Below are 18,811 nucleotides of genomic sequence, written 5' to 3'. Positions count from 1 at the left end.
TTGGGGAGACCAGGAGGCAGCAGGAGACCGTCTGGGATCTGCGCGCATCACATCCTGGCGTCTCTACCCCTCCCACCCTCCACACCACCTTGGAGGGCGCGGGGCACTACGTCCAGCCGACGGAGGGTGCCGCCCCGCCCCCACGACCGGCCTTTCCAAGCTCCCCAGGTCCGTGAATAGACATTTCACTCTAAGAATACTCTGTCAGCCAATGTCCCAATCCCGGTTTGCCTTAAACACCCTAAGCCAAGCCAAACAGTGGCTCGGTGCCAGAGAATGCCATTGGTCAACCAGGAACCGGGCCCAGTGGATGAAGAAGCCAGAGAGGAGTGGGGGGCGTCGTCGGGAGGGCGGGAGGAATCAAAGACAAGGTTGGTGCCGACCTCAACCGTGGGCGAGGGGCTGTGTGCAAAGTTCAGGTTTGTGGAGTCAACCTCGGGGCTAGGATTTCAGTGATGGTGAACGAGCAGCCCTACCGGAGGAGGCAGGTGATTTTATTGGTTGTTACCGTGATTTGCTGGTTTCAGTGGGGTGCGGTCGAGTCCCCGGGGCACCATTCTGCGTGTGGGGGACGGCGTGTTTTGGACCCGCAGCCGGGGCGGCTGTCTCTGCCGCAGGGGCTCCTGGACATGGTTCACACCGACCTGGATGTGGGAAGGAGACTCGGGGAGTGGCACCGAGCCTGAGCTCTGCAACCAGAATGTTCCGGCTTCAAGCTCCGCTCTTCCTCCCCACTCACCCCCCCCCCACACCGCCCCCAGCTGCTTCTCAGCGGGTCCCTTCACGCCCTGGGCCTCGGTGCCCCTGTAGGAAAGCGAGTTGGTGGGCCTCGTGGTCTTTGAGGCACTTCTGTGACCACGGGCTCCTTCTCTGGACAAGCTGGCCTCCAGATGCCCCCGACCCGTCCCCCATAAACCTCCTCCGCTGGTCTTGCCACTTTGGGGAAGGTGTTCCAGCCCACCAGGCGGAGCTCGCTGACACGTAGGGTGGTCAAGGAGTCCTTGCCGTGAAGCCCAGAGAGAAGATGAATTTGGGCTGAAAGCCTGAGAAAGGAGTTCATGAAATTTAATCAGATGCCTAAGGGGAACACCTAAATTTAGTCAAATTATTATTAGTATTCATTCCATTTTTAAACCGCCTCGAGGAACATCACCGAAAATGTCGGGAAACCACCAGCCTGGGTGGTGAGGACTCAGTTTCTGCAGAGCCAGGGGCTGGGGCGTGACGGGGCACCACAGGGGTCCCTAGAAACCACACGCCTGCCACCGGTGGCACCCCGGCCCGGAGCTAGAGGGTCCAGGCTGGGGAGACCAGGGGGCCACGGGGGTCAGGCACGCCTGAGGGCTTCCTGCGTTTGGTGTAATACAGGACCCACAACGAATCACTTGCTGACCTCGTCAGCCCCAGGCTGTGGTTCCCGGAGCCCGCCAGGCACTGCGAGTCCCCTGGTCAGGGGCGACACCCACCCAGAGTCTGCTTCTTGTTACTGGGCTACTTGGCCAGCCTGTTCCTTCGTCTGGTCTCTTCCTCTGCTGGTTCCGAGTCTGGGGCGGGCTTCCTGGTGCGTGGGAGAAGTTCCCAGAACAGGTGTACAAAGGACGACGGGGCCCCTTCCTTCCTGCTCCTGCTAAGACATAAGACCTGTGTGATCTGGGGCCCAGCAGATTGGAAGCAGGGCTTTCTAGGGCTGATGACCCATTCCAGGCATTTTTTGAAAGGTTTTATTTATTTATCTGAGAGAGCAAGAGCGAGCAGGACAGAGAGGGAGAGAGAATCATAAGCAGGCTTGGCACTGAACACAGAGCTGGACGTGGGGCTCAATCCCATGGCCGCGAGATCATGACCTGAGCTGGAATCAGGAATCGGACACGTAACTGACTGAGCCCCCCAGGCACCCCGCCACGAATTCCAGACATTTTTGCAGAAAAATGACACGAGGCCGACGTAGTACCTGTTTACCGCACTGCAGAACCTGCTGGGTGAGGAGCCGCGCTTCCTCCCGCCCCGGACGCGTGGTGCTGCTCCGGCCTCCCTGTCCTCCCCCAGCATCACATTGTTGGTGTTGGCTTGGGGTCCCAGCTTTGTCCTGAAGGGGTCCCAAGGCTGGCAGGCGAGCTGAGCCGGGCCTGCGGGTGCCCACCCTCTCCCCCAAGGCTGGGAGCTGGGTCCTGCCACAGGTGCACATCCTCTGCCTTTCTCTGCCAGCCCAGGGGTCTTGCCAGCATGGCCCCTGGAGCCTGGCCTCTGCCAGGGTCTGGATCTTGCCAGAACTGTGTCCCTCCTTATTTCCCTCGGGCATGCACAACTTCCCAAGTGTGACCATGAGCCGGCTGAGGGCACACAGCTCACGCGCGCACTTGGCTCTGGAACTCTCTCATTTGCTCTCCTGTGTTAATTCCTGTAAAATCTGGGAGGGAAAAAAAAATGTGTATCTCTGCTTTTCGTTCTTTTGGGGTTCAGAGAGATCTCCTTCCTCTTACTGTCTCCGTCAAGTCTGCTTCAAGGATGAAGTCTGCTGGCAATGAAGTTGAGCACCAGGTCCTCAAACGCCTGGTGTGGGAGCAGCCGGGCGTGGTCTCCAGACTGCCGGGGCTATTAATTATTTCTCCTTATTTATTAGATGTACCCAGCGTCCCTTAGCCTCAAAGCGTATTTGCAAATGCCTTAAGGGAAAGAGAAAAACAAATGATGGCTGCCATCAGTGTCTCCAGCCCGTCATGAATAATACCGCATAATGACGTTAAGTGGGGACGGCCCCGCGCTGTCCCATGTACATCCCGAGTCTACCTGTGTGACAGTGTAATGCCTCAGACACGGGGAAATTGGAAACTCGTGAAAAGCCTCCGGGCAGTCTAAATGGCATTTTTCTTAATTCTGCTTAGAAATCGGATGGCGTCATTCTATTGAACTCGGGAAAACATGCGAACAGAAACAGCAGCCAGAGGACTGGCACGTTCTGCGCCGTGCGCCATGCGGCCTGGCCAGCCCAGTCCCGCTCCCCCTGGGCCGGCGGCAGAGAAGAAGCAAGGCCTGGCCTGGTTATCTTTTCCTAAACTGTGTTGGTAATAAACCTGAGTAATGTGCCTGTTCCCTTCCTCCCCGTGATTTACGCCTTTCATAATTAGCCCCGCACACTCACGTGATGTCAGGGACAGAGAGACGGAGGTAGTCGCCAGGCTGAGACGCTGCCCTCCTGGCTCGGAGCAGCGCCTGGCCTGTGATTTATGCCCCGCTCAGCCTGTCGTCCCTCGGCCCGCGGCTCCCGTGTCCCTCTGGGCGGGAGAGCCAGATTGGCTGCGGCAAGTTCTAGAGACTGGAGCAGCAGACCGCCCGGCCTCCACTCTGAAAATCTGCAGTCACATCAGAAACGACTCTCTTAGCCCGGGGGGACGGGTCCCTGGGGTGCTCTGGGGCAGCGAGGTCTCCGGAAAGCTTGTCAGGCTCCCACGGGCGGTGCAAGGGGCCGGTCACCCAGGCCTAGTGCCCTGGCTGGCCGTTGGGGAGGGGACATTGACTGTCCTCCCTGTGCCCCGCCCGGCTGGGCTCTGCCAGCACACCCCCGCGCGGGCCCCATGGCTGCCGCGGTCAGCGGAAACCAGACAGAGCCCAGCGCCGCGGCTGGATTGATCGCACGCTGTCTGTGTGCGTGCGTGTGTGTTTGTGTGCACGTGTGTGTGGTGTCAATTACGGCGGACGTGCCTTCGGTTTTGCTTGGAATAGTCGGCTTAGTGTGCCTTCTAGAAACGGCCAGAGCCTGAGAGCCTGACGGGGTCTCGGTTCTCGGGGTCCAGCCGCGGTGTGCTCCGTCGCTCCGATGCACAGATGGGGAGGAGGAGGCCGGCAGGGAGGCCTCCTTTGTCACCTGCCCACATCCTCCCCCATGCTGGGCCCTGCTGGGCACAGACACCGTCCCTGTTGGGGGCCAGGACACGTCCCAGGGAGGCGCACGTGCCAGGAAGGGACTCGGGGAAGGGCTGAGGACTCCGGGAAGGCGGGTCCCTGTTAGGGGAGTCAGAGACCCCTTGGGCCCGGCCTCTCCTCCTGACAGAGCCCTGGCGACCCCACCCCCATCCCCAGTCAGGGTACAGGGAAAAGGGGATGGAAAGGTCTCTGTCTGAAGTCCCCTTCCTCCCCGATCGCTCACTCATGGAGGGCTTGGCGGGGTTCCCTGGAAAGAAGAGAGGTGCAGAGAGGGGCACACACGCAGAGGCCAAGGGCTGGGGGTAGTGGGGGCCGGGCATAGCCAGCACTCTGGAGCCCAGACCGGGAAGGAGACGATACGGGGTTGCAGGGCCCATGGAGGGCAGACGGTGTCCTTCCTGGACCGCAGACAGTGGGCCTGGCAGCCACACTGATGCGTGGACGGAAGGGCAGTGTCCACGCAGCCCTGTGCTGCGGTCTCCCCCAGCACGCTTTACAGATGAGGGGACTGAGGCCAACCCAGGGTTGGTCCCAGGTCCTCCAGGCACTATACTGGCAAGAGGGAGGCCTTCCCCTCAGCTTGTCCTTGGCTGGAAGAACGTAGGCATGCCCCACGCATGCCTGGTGCACTCGCTCACGCTCTGGTAAACACATGTGTGTGCGCACCACCGAGCCGGCCACACTTTGGGCCATCTGAAAGCCCCACGTGAGAATCACCCGATGCTTGACCCACGATGGAGGGTGCGTCTTCTGCTGCAGATCACAGCGGCCTGGAGCAGGGGCCAGGACTCCCTGGCCTCAGTTTCCACATCTGAGAAGCGGGCGTGCCCACGATGCAGCAGGAGGGTCCTGTGTAACCCTTTAGAACCAAGACCGCTGAGTTCCTGTCAGTGATTTTATCTCCTCCTCTTAGCTTTGTCTGGGAAGGAAGAGCTGGGGTGCGGGAGGTCGCGGGTTGTCCCGGGCGCTGGCTCGTTAGCTTCCAGGGAGCGGGGCCGCACGCGGGGGGGGGGGTGCCCAGCACCGTGGGGCCGCCAGCCAGCGGCTCTCACTGCGCAGCGTCCCCGCACCCTGACCGGGAGAGGCAGAAGCTGGGAGCGCCAGGACGAGCGTCCCCGTGACCAAGAGAAGCCTGTGTCACCCTGGAACCCAGGGACTTTGCCAGGCAGACCCTGTGACAGCCCAGCCCTGCACTGTGGTCCTTTCCCAGAAACTGCGTGTGTGCTTGGGACTGCAGGGACACGGTCCCTGGGCTGCCGGCACAGGTTTGGGGCTATTGGCTGCGGCCTGGGGTGGCTGCGGGCTTGTGCCACGGGTGGAGCTGCCGGGCCGGGTGAGCAGGAACCCGCAGGAGGCCAGGTCCCCGGCACCCCTCGCGGCCAGCTGGCACCCAGTGCGGGGCGGGCTTGGCTGGCGTTGCTACCGGGCAGATGGCAGAACCTCAGAGCCGGGTGGTTCCATCTCCCACGAAGCCCGAAGGCGGGCTTTCTTCACACGGCCTTTACCAAATCGGAAGGGAGAGTAGAGCAAAACCTGCTTTCCCAGAACATGAAGCCCTGCCAGGAGGGAGTGGGGAGGGGAAGCCGTGTGGACCGCAGCGGGGGGTGGGGTGTCTCCTGGGTGTTTGTGGGCCCTGCCAGGAACGAGCCCCTTCTCTCTCTCAGGGCCACCGCCGGCACGGGGACGGCGCGTCCTAAAGTGGTGGCCTTCGTCCACGGCCTTCCCTCATCGGGGAGGACGCGGCCTCCCACTCCTACCCCTGCTCAGCTGAAGGACCCGGGGCCAAGTAAGGGAGGGGACACAGAGACACTTTGAAAGCAGGACGGCCAGGCTTCTACCCACTTTCTGAATGTTCCCGAACGTGTTTCACAAACACATCATCATCCTCAGGGTGAGGCAAAGCAGCTGCGTGGACAGCCCAGGTGAGCAGAGCTGCCCCAGCCCCGCCCATCTGTTTGCCAGGCTCCCCCAGGCTCCCGGCCGCCCGGCCCCGCAGCCCATCTGGGCGTGCATCCTGCAGACTCGAGCAGGAAAGATAGGAAAGGCCAGAAAATACACGTTAGCTGAGGGGAAACAGAGGATCCAAAGCAGTAACCTGTTTTCCTCTTCCCCTCCCTCTCCCTCTCCCCCTCCTCCCCGGCCTCCTCTTCCTCCTCCTCCGCCTCCTCCTCCTCCTCCTCCTCCTCCTCCTCCTCCTCCTCCTCCGCCTTCCCCTCCCCCTCCTCTGCCTTCTAAAATACACATAACAGGGGCATCTGGGTGGTGCAGTTGGTTTTGCATTGGCTCTTGGTTTCTGCTCAGGTCATGATCTCAGGGTCGTGGGGTCGAGCCCCTTGTTGGGCTCTGTACTCGGTGCAGTGACTGCGGATTCTCCCTCTCCCTCTACCCCTCCCACTCATGCCCTCTCTCTCTCTCTCTCTCAAGGAAATAAATAAATCTTTTTAAAAACACCCATAACGTAACTTGAACCTCTGTAACGGTGTTCGAGTGAGCACGTTGACGCTGTCCTGCGGCCACCACTGTCCACCTCTGGAACGTCATCTTCCCAAACCGAAGCTCTGTCCCCGTTAAACGCTGACTTCCATTTCCCCCTCCGCCAGCCCCCACCCCCACCATTTTTTCTGTTTCTAGGAATTTGACTTCTCTCGGGACCTCACAGGAAGGGGATCCTGCACTCTTTGTCCTTGGGTGACTGGCTCAGGGTCCTCAAGGTCTATCCACGCGGTAGCAGACATCAGAACGTCCTTCCTTTTTAAGAACCAGTAATATTCCGCTGCGTGGTCGGACCACGTTTAGTGCATCCACATTTGCTTGAGATCTCGCCTTCGGATCTTTGGGGCAACCCGTTTCTAAAACCAATGCTGGGGTCCTTCTCGGAGGGACTCTGACCTGCCCTTCTGGCTTTCTTCTCTTCCCGCACACATCCTGCACCTGGTCAGGCTCTGCCCTTCACCCGGAGACCCCCCCAAGACCAGCCAGCATGTCCCCCCTCCCCGGCCCTGGGGGATGCTCCCAGCACTGTTCTGCGCCTCCCAGAGCCGTGCACGGTCTGTGCCATGTCCCGGCCCCCGTGCGCGGCTGAGATCTCCTGTGAGCTCCCCGTCCGCCCGTGGGCAGGGCTCCTTCCTCAAGTCTCCTTGAGTGAAGCTGAGTGTCGCAGAGAAGAGCCATGACTGGACTGCAGCAGGTTGGGCTGAATAAAAGATAAAGACTGTCTGTCCTTTTTTAACTGTGCCTGAGCCATTATCCCAAAATGACGTGAACGGCGCCCTTCAGCTGTATGTATGTAGACATGTGCGCGGGGCTTGGGAGGCTCTGCCAAACCGCCCAGGACAACTTCTTGGGGGGTACGTGGGGCGGGGCGGGGAGGGGTCGGGAAGGGCACGTCCACTGCCAACTCTGCACGATTTTTAAAATTTTGAACCACAAGAGTGAATTTATTTATTGCTTGCAAATATTAAGCAATAAAAGACTTACAGGGAGTGTCTTTTCATGTAAAATTATTTGCAATATGAGATCATTTCCGTGCCTGCGCTAGGAGGGAACTTAGACTCAACAAGGTGAGGGCGTGCGGATTTCGGGTTCCGGGGCAGTGCGGTGTCGCAGGAGGACGGGGCTGAGGACTGCTGGCTCTTCCCCTCCCCCCATCTGGGGCCTCGCCGAGACCCCAAGACCCCTGCTCTGGAGTGGCAGCCCCCAGCCCCCCTGCCCTCCTGCTCCTGGGCTCAGGGCCCCCAGAACAGCCTCCGACACAGCTCCTTGCTGTGTTTGCCACCACGCTCTCCACCAGCTCAAAGCCCCCCACGGCGGGGGCCACACCTAGCTGCCCCCAGCACCGGGGAGGGGGTGCCCACAAAGAACTTTGTGTTGAATAAACGAATATTTTTTGAGGTCATGCCTGGGTGCATGACCCTTTGCTGGGAGACTACAGAGTGGATCAGGCTGGGGAGAACGGGGACCTGGTGGCTTCGTCTTATCACGCTACCGGTGACACAACACAGAAGTCACCCTTTAAAGCACGCCACCTGCTGGCGTTCCATACGTCCGCGAGGTTGTACCACCCTTGCCACCAAGGGCAGAGTATCTCCATCACCCCACAAAGGATCCCCGTCCCCACTGCAGTTAGAACCCCCCCTTCTCTTGGCCTCTGGCAGCCACAAATCTTTCTGTCTCTACAGCGTAACAGGCTCTGGGTATTTCGTCCAGACGGAATCATGCCTTGTGTGACTGGCTTGTCTCCCTGTTTTCAAGGTTCACCTGCGTTGGCGCAGATGTCCGCGCCTCGTTCCTCCCCGAGGCTGAGTAACCGCCCGTCCTGTGGACGGACCCAGTCAGGGGACGGACCTCTGGGTCACTCCCCGTCCGGGGCTGTTATGGGCGATGTTGCAGTTAAATCTGTCCACGTCGTGTGGACATATGTTTTCAGTTTGGGGAGTATGTGTCCAGAAGCAGGACTGCTGGGCGACAACTCCGTGTTTGAATTCCGAGGCCCAGCAGACCATTTCCCGCGGGGGCTCTAGGGCCTCCGGGTCCTTCTCAGCACTTGCGGTCACGCATCTTTCTGGTTCTGGTCGTCCTCGTGGCTGCCAGCTGGTACCTCGTGACGGTTCTGATTTGCATTTCGCCGATGCCTCGTGACACTGGGCGTCGCTTCATGTGCCGTGTGTGTGGCTCCACTGCAGAGGCGTCTGCTCAGACAGACCCACGTTTGAGCCGAGTCACCGTCTCTTCATGGTTGAATTCTGCGTGTTTTTGTACATCCTGGGTTCGAGTCCCCGTCAGACACGTGACTTGCAAACACTTTCTCCTAGCCCGCAGGTTATCTTTTCTCGTTCTTGATAGTTTCCTTTGAAGCGTTAAAAACGTTTCATGTTTACGAAGTCTGAAGTATCTGTCCTTGGTTGCATGTGCTTTCGAGCTCGTATTGAAGAAGTCGTGATCTGCTCCAAGGCCATGAGGATCTGTGCCTATTTTCTTCTAAGAGTTTTAGAGCTGCAGCTCTTAGCTTCAGGTCTCTGGTCCATTTTGAGTTACAGTTTGTAAACGGTGTGAGGTAGGGGTCCAATTTAATTCTTTTGCCCATAAATGTCCAGTTGTCCCAATACCATTTGTTTAAAAAAACCAAACAACGAACTATTCTTTCCTCCGCTGAGGTGTGTTGACCTTGCTGGAAACCAGCTGATCAGACACAGACGGGTTTCCCTTCTGGACTCTCCACTGTTCGCTACGTCTGTCCTTCCAACAGCATCACTCAGTCTCGATTACTGTAGCTTTGTAGTAAGTTATTTTGATTTTTTTTTTAGAGAGAGAGTGTGTGTGCAAGGTGGGAGGAGGGAAGGTGCAGAGAGAGGGCGAGGGAATCTGACGCAGGCTCCACACCCAGCCCAGAGCCCGACATAGGGCTCCATCTCGCCACCCTGAGATCACGACCTGAGCTGAAATCAAAAGTCTGGACAGAGCCACCCAGGTGTCTCTGTAGTAAGTTTTTGAATTGGGAAGCACGAGCCCCCCCTGCCGCCAACTCTGTTCCTCTTCCTCAATGTCGTTTTGTCTGTTCTGGGCCCGCAGCATTTCCATATGTGTGTTAGGATTGGCCCATCCACATGCAGCATTTGGATCGGTTGTGCTGGATCTGGGGATCAATGTGGGGAGCGTAGCCATCTCAACAATACGAGGTTTTCCGGCCCATGAATGTGGGATGACTTTCCATTCCTCAAGTCTTCTCTGATTTGTCTCAGCAATGGTTTTGTGGTTTTTAGGGTACAAGTCTTGTACTTTGTGTGTGTGTGTGTGTGTGTGTGTGTGTGTGTGTTGTAAATGAGATCATTTTCTTAATTTCACTTTAGACTGTTTATTGCTGTTGCATAGAAATGCAATTAATTTGTTTTTAATTGATCTTGCGGGGCGCGTCTGGGTGGCTCAGTGGGTTGAGGCTCTGCCTTCGGCTCAGGTCATGATCCCAGGGTCCTGGGATCGATTCCCACATCGGGTTCTCTGCTCAGCGGGGAGCCTGCTTCCCCCATCTCTCTCTGCCTGCTTCTCTGCCTGCTTGTGATCTCTGTCTGTCAAATAAATAAATAAAATCTTAAAAAAAAATTGATCTTGCGTCCTGCAACTTTGTGGAATTTGTGCATTAGTTCTAATAGGTTTCGTGTGGGGGCGTTGGAATTCCTAAGAATAGTCCATGTACAAGATTAGGTCATCTGTGAATAGGGATACTTTTACTCCTTTCCTTCCAATCTGGACGCCTTTTATCTCTCTTCTTGCCTAATTGCCCTGAGTAGAACCTCCACGGCAGCAATGACTAGAAGAGGAGAGAGCGGACATCCTGTGTTGTTCCTGGTCCTAGGGGGAGGCTTTCAGTCTTTCATCACTGAGTATAATGTTGGCTGTGGGTTTTTCATTGTTGCCTTTTATCAGTTTGAGGAAGTTCCCTTCTATTTTTAGTTGGCTACGTGTTTCGTCATGAAAAGTTGTTGGATTTTTGTCAAATGTTTTCTGTGCTGCTTTTGAGATCGTGTGGTTTTTGTCTTTTATTCGGTTAATCTGGCGTATTACACCGATGGCTCTTCCTACGTCGAACCACCTTTGCATTCCTGGCATAAGTCCCACTTGGTCATGGTGCATAATCCTTTTTAAATGTTGTTGAATTGGGTTTGCTAGTATTTGTTGAGAATTTCGTGCCTGTATTCATGAGGAGTGTTCAGAAGGGCCTAGAATGTTACGTTCTTGGGACGTTTTTGTCTGGTTTGAGCATCAGCAAGTGGCTTTACGCAAAGTCAAAGACAAAACACACAAAAGAGAGTGATAAACTTATAAGGGTTTCCCGAGAAACAAGGGAAGTCCTCCTCTATCGCCCACCTGGCACATGGCAGGCGCTCTGCCCAGGCACTTCTCCACGGATCCGGAGAAAGTAGCCTGGATGAAACGGCATCGAAGCTGGGAGCCTCGGAGAATGAAAGGAAGAGGCAGAGCAGGCAGCCCCCAGGGAGGGACCCTGTGAGCAAATGCTGGGAGAGCGGACCTCACGGGGTGGAAAGGCGGTGAGTGGGTTAAGTAATGTCCCCCAAATTCACGTCCACCTTCAACCTCAGAATATGATCTTATTTGGAAATCAGGTCATTCCTGGCCTCAGTCTCCTCAGCTATAAAACGGCGTCAGTAATATCCCCTTCCATTAGCACCTGGGAAGCCACTGGTAGATGGTAACCACAACGATGTTCGGTTAGTTACACCCGACTTTTCCCCTTCATTTTCTTCTTCATGAAATTATCCTTATTGGCTTTTCAGTATAAAAACCATTAATTAATAGGCTTCTTGTTTAAAAACAAAAAAAGTGGGGCACCTGGGTGGTTCGGTTGGTTGGGCGACTGCCTTCGGCTCAGGTCGTGGTCCTGGAGCCTTGCATCGGGCTCCCTGCTCGGCAGGGAGTCTGCTTCTCCCACTGACCTCTCTCATGTTCTCTCTCTCTCTCTCTCTCTCTCTCAAAAATAAATAAATAAATAAATAATGTTTTTAAAAAAATAAATAAATAAAATAAAAACCAAAAAAAAGCTGTAAGTACACAAGATTAACTTATTATTTCCAGTTATCAAAATGATTCAGTATTACTTTTGGAAATTTATGAAATAGAAAACAAGATAAAAAAAATGTATAATCCTGCCATCTGGACATGATCATTGTGATAATTTGGGGGCCATTTTCCACTGCAATAATATATTGTGTAGATACAAAGTATCAATAACTGTATCTTATTTATAAAACCGTCTGTTCTAGTTCACATCATTCTTCATCCTACGTTCTTCACGTCACATGACAGCGAGCATTGTCCTTGTTCTTTAAAAACTTCTGTGAAATGTTCTATAGGGACACCTGGGTGGCTCAGTCGTTAAGCCTCTGCCTTCAGCTCAGGTCCTGCTCCCAGGGTCCTGGGATGGAGCCCCGCATTAGGCTCCTGCTCAGCGGGGAGCCTGCTTCTCCCTCTCCCATCCCCCCACTGCTTGTGCTCCTGCTTTCGCTGTCTCTCCCTCTATCACATAAATAAGTAAAATCTTTTAAAAAGTAAAATAAGGTGTTTTATAACAGCTTCACGGCATTGTATCGCGTTAACAGGCTACAATGTATTAAAGTATTCTCCTGCTCGGGCGCATGGGCGGCTCAGTCAGTTGAGTGTTGGACTCTTGGTTTCAGGTCGGGTCGTGATCTCAGGGTCCTGGGATCGAGTTCCACTCTGGGCTTCCCACTCAGCAGGGAGTCTGCTTCTCCCTCTCCCTCTGCCTCTCCCCCTGCTCATGCACTCTCTCTCTCTCTCTCTCTCTCTCTCTCTCTCTCTCTGTAAAATAAATAAATAGGGATGCCCGGTGGCTCATTTGGTTGGGCGTCTGCCTTCGGCTTGAGTCATGGTCCCAGAATCCTAGGATCAAGTCCTGCCTCAGGCTCCCTGCTCAGCGGGGAGCCTGCTTCTCCTTCTGCCTGCTGCTCCCCCTGCTTGTGCGCTCTCTCTGACAAATAAATAAAATCGTTAAAAAAAGAAAAGAAAAGAAACAAAATCTTTAAAATATTATCCTGTTGTTAGAAATTCAGTATTAGCCTTGAGTTGAATATTGGTGGGTTTTTTAAATTTATTGAAGTATAATTTGTATATATTAAATTGTATACATTTGAAGTGTACAGTTGCTGAGATTGCACACACACACGCATGTGCACGCACACACACACCAATAAAACCGTCACCACAATCGAGTTAATGAACTTCCCCATCACCCCCAGATTTTCCTTGTGTCCCTTTGTAATCCATCCCTTCCTCCAGCCCCTGCCCCCCAAAATGACTCTGCAGCTTCTGTCACGGTGGATGGGTTTGCGTTTCCTAGAATCGTATATAACTGGAGTCACGCAGTGGGTACTCTTTCTCCCGTCTGGGTTCCTTCTCGTAGTGCGACGATTTGGCGATGAGGCTGCGTTGTCGTGTGAATGCGTGGAGAGTTCCTTCGTTTCTGTCGCCGAGTCCTAGTCCGCTGTGGGTCTAGACCCTAGCTCGTTTATTCTTCACCTGCCGGGTCTTCTCAGTTTCTGGCCTCCACAGATGAAGCTGCTCCCGGCGCTTACACGAAGTCTTGCCTGTGGACGGAGGTTTTTACATGTCTTGGTAACTACCCGGGAACAGAATGACCAGGTCGTTGGGTGGGTGTCGAACTTTTGAAGAACCCGCCGGACAGCTTTCCAAAGTGCTTGTCCCGCGTGGCCCTCCCACCAGCGCTGTGTGTGAGCATCCTGGGGGCTTCCAGTCCTCACCGGCAGTCGGAGTGGTCGAGGTCAGTCTCGTTCGTTCTATCAGGTGTGCAGGCGTATCTCACTGTGGTTTTCATTTCCGTTTCCCTGATCACTAATGATGCTGAATATCTTTTGATATAACCTTCTGAGTCTAGCTTTTTTCCACTCAGTACATTTGGGATTCACCCTCTTACGTGCTCATGTTTGTTCCTTTTCATTGCTGACTCGTATCCATGGTGGGGGCGTACCATTGCCTGTGGAGCTGTTAACCCATGGAAAGACCTGTCTACTGATTCTGGGTTTTGCCGTTATGAGTAAAACTGCTCTAAGCATGCACACACAGACTTTTCTACAAGCATTGTTCATTTCCCTTGGATAAAGACCTAGGAGAGGGATTGCTGAGTTGTATGGTAAATGTGTGTTTCCAAGGTGGCTTTCTCGTTGGCAATCCCGCCGGCCACGTGCGAGGCTGATGGCTCTGCGTCCGGCCGGCGGTCTCTACTACCGTTTCTCCGTTGTGCTTCGGTCTTTCTCATAGGTGTGTTGTCCTTTCTGTGACATTACGGTTTCTATTTACATTTCTCTCCTGGCCAACCATGTCACCAGGCGCCTGGCTGGCTCAGTTGGGAAACCTTGTAACTCTCGATCTTAGAGTCATGAGTCTGAGCCCCAGGTTGGGTATACAGGTTACTTAAATAAATAAAACTTTTAAAAAATGACCAGTGATGTCAAGTACCTTTTCATTTGCTTATTTGCCCCCCTTTTTGGTGAAGTGTCTTCACGTCACTTGCCTATTTCTAAAATAAAACGATTCACATCATTTCCCTGTTTTTAAATTGTGTTTGTTTTCTCATTACTCAGAAGTGTCTCTGATCCGGGGGCGCCTGGGTGGCTCAGTGGGTTAAAGCCGCTGCCTTCGGCTCGGGTCATGATCCCGGGGTCCTGGGATCGAGCCCCGCATCGGGCTCTCTGCTCAGCGGGGAGCCTGCTTCCCTTCCTCTCTCTGCCTGCCTCTCTGCCTACTTGTGATCTCTGTCTGTCAAATAAATAAATAAAATCTTAAAAAAAAAATTCTACAAGAAGTGTCTCTGATCCTTTATCAGAGAAGGTGTTTTGCAAGCATTGTTTCTCAGTCCGTGGCTTGTCTTATTTCCTTAGCAGTGTCTTTCGAAGAGCAGACACTTTTCATTTTAGTAGTGTCTTGTTTATCAATTTTTTTCTTTTATGGATCCTGCCTTGGTATCATATCCAAACAGTCTATGACTAACTCTTTGAGTTTTAGGAGCTTCTCATATATAGGCTGGATATATGTTTTATTGGGCATATGTGTTGTGAATATCTTCTCCCAGGCTGTGGCTTGCATTTCTTTTTTCTTTAATGGTGAATTTTTGAAGAAAAGAGTTTTTAATTTTCCAGTTTATTAGTATTTCTTTGATGGCTTATGCTTTTTGTGTTCTAAGAAACCTTGGCCTCTTCTGAGGTGGCTAAGTCATCTTTTATGGATTTTTCTGGCAGTTTTTAAATTTTAGGTATCACTGGGGCACCTGGGAGGCTCAGTTGGTGAAGGGTCTGCCTTCGGCTTGGGTCATGATCCCGGGGTCCTGGGATCGAGCCCTGCGTTGGGCTCCCTGCTTGTGAGAGGCCTGCTTCTCCCTCTCCCTCTCCCACCTCCCCTGCTTGTGCTCCCTCTCTCGCTGTCTCTCATTGTCAAATGAATAAATAAAATCTTAAAAAAAAATTTAGGTATCACATCTGGGTCTGGGACCTGTTTTGAGTTAATATTTGTGTGTGACATGAAGGAAGGGGGAGATGTTAATATTTTTTTCAGACAGCTATCCAGCTGATCTAACACCATTTGTGGAAGAACTGTCCTTTCTCCATGAATTGCATCTTTGTCCATAATCAAGTGATCTTATATGTCTATTTCTGGACTCTCTACTCTGTGCCTTGCTCTGAAAGTCCTTGTTTTCACCAGTGCCAGACTGCCTTGATTACTATAGGTTTATAATCAGCCTCAAAATCAGATACGTCCTTCAACTTTCATCATTTTTTTGGTGATGACTTTGGTTTTTCTAAGTCTTTTGCATTTCCATATGAATTTTAGAGTCAGTTTGTCAATTTCTACCTCCCCCGCCAAAGGACCCAATTGGAATATTGATTGAGATTGTGTTGAATCAATAGATTGATTTGCTAAGATTACCAGCTTAATAATATTAACTGTCTCAATCCATGGACATGGTATATCTTTCCATTTATTTACATTTCCTTTATTTCTCTCAGCAAGATTTGTGTTTTTCAGTGTAGAGTTACCAAATGTCCTTGGCTAGACTTATTCTGAAGTATTTTATATAGAGTTTTTTTTGGAGGGGGTGCCATAAATGGAATTTTTTATTTATTATATTTGCCAATTGTCTGTTGCTAAGTTTTTAAGAATGCAATTAATTTGTCTATATTAACCTTTTATCCTGCAATCTTGCTAAATTCACTTCTTAGTTCTATTAGTTGTCTTGTAAATTTCATGAGGTTTTTTTCACATAAAGAATTATGTCATCTGCACGCAGAAACAGTTTTACTTCTTCTTTTCTGATCTTCATACCTTTAGTTTCTTTTCTTGCCTTAGGCAGAGGCTAGAGCCCCCAGTGCCATACTGAACAGAAGTGATGAAAACAGGCGTGCTAACCTTGTCCTGACCACGGGGGAAGCAATCCAGTCTCCAGTCATCGAGTATGATGTCAACTGTATGTAGAATGTACCTAGATGACCTTTGTCAACTTGAGGAGGTTCCCTCGTATGCCTACATTGCTGATGGGTTTTGTCATGAATAAGTGTTGGATTTTTGCCAAATGATTTTTCTGTATTTATTCTTTTTTTGTGGGGGCGTCTCTGGTTGTTTTCTTAGGATCAATATCTACAGATGAAGGTAAAGGGTCAAAATGCATAAACATTTTTAAGCCTTTAGCATCCTATTTCTAAATTGCCAGAAAGAGAAATTTGACCCATATACAGCACCTCCCCACCCCTGCCTGTGTAAGAGTGTCTGTTTTCCCAAAACCTTACCTACACCACAATCTGTAGTTTTTGGTTGTTGCCAATTTCATGGACCTTGACCTCCCCCCAGATAGTATCTTCTTTTATTTGCATTTAGTTCATTACCCTGCACATGAAAATTTTATTGGTTATTGTATTTATTCTCTGGTGAGTTGTTTTTTCTTGTCCTTTTGCCACTTTTCTGTTGGACTTTCTTTTGTTTTGGTTTAGTTTACACACATTTTTACTTATTAAAACTATGAGTCCTTGTCGTGTGTGTGTGTGTATCTCCTTAGGCTTCTTCTTCTTTTTTAAATATTTTATTTATTTATTTGATAGACAGAGATTACAAGTAGGCAGAGAGGCAGGCAGAGAGAGAGGAGGAAGCAGGTTCCCTGCTGAGCAGAGAGCCGGATGCGGGTCGATCCCAGGACCCTGAGATCATGACCTGAGCTGAAGGCATAGGCTTCAACCCACTGAGCCACCCAGGTGCCCCTCCTTAGGCTTCTTCTTATTTTGTTTTGTTTTGTTTTAAAGGATATTATTTTTTAGAGCAATTTTAGGTTCATACAAAAATTGAGAGGAAGTAGAGTGATCTCCTGTACACCTCTTGCTTTGACACGTGCATAGCCTCCCTCGTTGTCAGCATCTCACCCCAGAGGGCACATTTGTTACAACTGATAAACCAACATCAACAAATAATTATCACCCCGAGTCCGTAGTCTACGTGAGAGCTCACTCTTGGTGCACATGCGGTGGGTTTTAACAAATGTATAGTGACATATATCTAACATTATAGCATCATGCAGAGTACACTTGACCTTTGAACAATGTGGCAGTTAGGAGTGCCAACCCCCCCCACACTCAAGAATCCCCATATAACTTTTGACTCTCCAAAAACTTAACTACTAATAGCCTACTGCTGATCAGAAGCCTTACCAATATCACAAAAAACCAATAACACATATTTTGTATATGTATTATGTACTGTAGTCTTGCAGGAAAGCAAGCTAGAGAAAAAAATGTTATTAAGAAAATCATAAGGAAGAGAAAATATACTTAGAGTACGAGACTGAATTCATGGGGGAAAAAACCCGCGTGAAGTAGACCCGTGTAGTTCAAACCTGTGTTGCTCAAGGGCCGTCTGTAATTTCACTCCCTAAAAACCCTCCGGCTCTGCTTGTTCCTCCTTCTTCCACCTGAACTCCTGACAACCACCGATCCTTTAACTGTGTCCGTAGTTCTGCTTTTTCCAGGATGTCATGTAGTTGGACTCACACAGTTGGTGGCATTTCCTGGCCAGCATCTTTCCCTTGGTGAGATGCATTCAGGGTTCCCCCATGTCTTTCCATGGCTCAGTAGCTCGTTTCTTTTTAGCACTGAGTAATATTCCCTTGTCTGGATGTGCTAAAGTTTATTTATTCACCTCCTGAAGGACAGTGTGCTTGCTTCCAAGTTTTGGAAATTATGAGGGGCCCCCAAAGGGTGGCATTCTTCCCAGCCCCCTCCCCTGGCCTCCCCACCACCACCCCACATCACGCAGCACCACCCTCCCAAACTTGTCTGCTCTCCCGCACACGCTGCTGCGGTCCCCTATACCCTACCACCTGGGCTCCACAGGTTCAAACTAGAGCAAAGTTGATGGAAGCCTTGGGTCTCCATGGAGTAGGGCCTGTATAGCACATGACTGTATGACCACCTCAGTCACCTAGCGTGACATCTGTTTCCCCACCAAGACCCACTGCCATGAGGGAATGACTGTCTTGGTGGCGTCTGTGTCTCCGGCTCCCAGCATGGTCCTGGCAGAGAACACACGGTCCTTGAACCCTCCAGCTGAATGTCTGTGAACTTTGAAGCCGGAGGAAAACAACAGTAAGGAAGTAAGATCTAGGGAAATGGAAATCAGCACAGTTTGTATTTTTTTATCTATTTGCACGTGGAGAACAGTTTGGTTTTAAGAATATTCAAATGTGCCGTGTGTAATTTGGGCTGTTCATAAAATTACTGTGCGTGGTGCCTGAAAATGAAGCGGACGGCTGATTGAGGCAATCTCTCCCGAAATGCTGCACGTTAAAAATGTGTCCCAGATAGAGCCAGAAGGCGCCAAACTCCAAGGAATGTAGCATCTCTTAGTTTTTGTTGTTTTCTGAGGATCTCACCCAAATGCAGAAAGAGAAACGAAAAAAGCAAAGCCCCGCGCAAGGTCAAGGCTGAACACAGGCGCAGGATCGGATTCTCTGCGCGTGTCCCCGCCCTCCGGCCCGCCCACCGGTTGCTTTGGCCAATGGGACGCGGTGTAAGTGACGTAGGCGAGTCCAGACCTGGCCGCAGGATGCCCGGCGCCTGCTGCCTCGCCTCGCCCGCTGCCACGTAAGGAAGCCTGGGGACAGGCGGCGAGGCGCCACGAGGGGTGAGAAGCGCCGCCGACAGCCCCAGAACTTGTGGACAGAGGCCACTTCAGCGCCCCCCCACCTCCGCGCACCTGCTACAGCTGCCTGAGCGCCCCGCAGAGCGCCCGACTCAGCGCCCCCCGCCCCCAGCCAGGACTGGGAGCAAAGAAGACGGGGTTGTCTTTTAAGTTGCTGAGTTCTGGA

The 18,811-nt window shown here is 52.1% G+C and overlaps 1 protein-coding gene across 2 annotated transcripts in view; it reads left to right on the top strand.

The window, feature by feature from the left end:
• LOC111160435 (TBC1 domain family member 16) overlaps nt 1-18,811 on the top strand; it is a 73,124-nt gene that overhangs the window by 37,109 nt on the left and 17,204 nt on the right. The gene's annotated exons all lie outside the window — the stretch shown is intronic.

This window comes from Enhydra lutris, unplaced genomic scaffold, assembly GCF_002288905.1.
Source record: "Enhydra lutris kenyoni isolate GAN:26980312 unplaced genomic scaffold, ASM228890v2 scaffoldscaffold75, whole genome shotgun sequence".
Classification (NCBI taxonomy): domain Eukaryota; kingdom Metazoa; phylum Chordata; class Mammalia; order Carnivora; family Mustelidae; genus Enhydra; species Enhydra lutris.
This window is presented reverse-complemented; position numbering and strand designations above follow the sequence as displayed.